Here is an 890-nt window from a genome sequence, read left to right on the forward strand (position 1 = left end):
TTGTAAATATGAAATAAGCATTATGCGTAAATAATTAAAATAAGCATTTAAACATTCATAAAAAATGAAAAAGTATATTAAGTGTTAGAAAAGTAATTAAAATATTAAAATAAACGATGAAAATAAATGGTATTAAAATTATTTTAAAAAATGAAATATTAAATAAGTTATATATAAAGAATTTAAATACATAATTAAACATTTGTAAATAATTAAAATAAGTTTTAAAACTTCATTAAAAATAAATAACTAAATTAACTGTTAGAAAAAAAATTAAAATAAGCAATTAAAATATCAAAATAAGTGATAGTAAAATAATTAAAGAAATAATTAAATATTAAATAACATATATATATATATATATATAAACATTTGTAAAAAAAAAAGGAATACGCAATTAAATTTTGAAAATTAAAATATCAATCAAATTATTTTTTTGCAAAGTAATTAAAATAAATTTGTAAATATGAAATAAGCATTATGCATAAATAATTAAAATAAGCATTTAAACATTCATAAAAAATGAAAAAGTATATTAAGTGTTAGAAAAGTAATTAAAATATTAAAATAAACGATGAAAATAAACGGTATTAAAATTATTTTAAAAAATGAAATATTAAATAAGATATATATAAAGAATTTAAATACATAATTAAATATTTGTAAATAATTAAAATAAGTTTTAAAACTTCATTAAAAATAAACAACTAAATTAACTGTTAGAAAAAAAAATTAAAAATAAGCAATTAAAATATCAAAATAAGTGATAGTAAAATAATTAAAGAAATAATTAAATATTAAATAACATATATATATATATATATATATATATATATATATATATATATATAAACATTTGTAAAAAAAAAAAAAAAAAAAACACAAATAAA

This window comes from Olea europaea, unplaced genomic scaffold, assembly GCF_002742605.1.
Source record: "Olea europaea var. sylvestris unplaced genomic scaffold, O_europaea_v1 scaffold1500, whole genome shotgun sequence".
NCBI lineage: Eukaryota > Viridiplantae > Streptophyta > Magnoliopsida > Lamiales > Oleaceae > Olea > Olea europaea.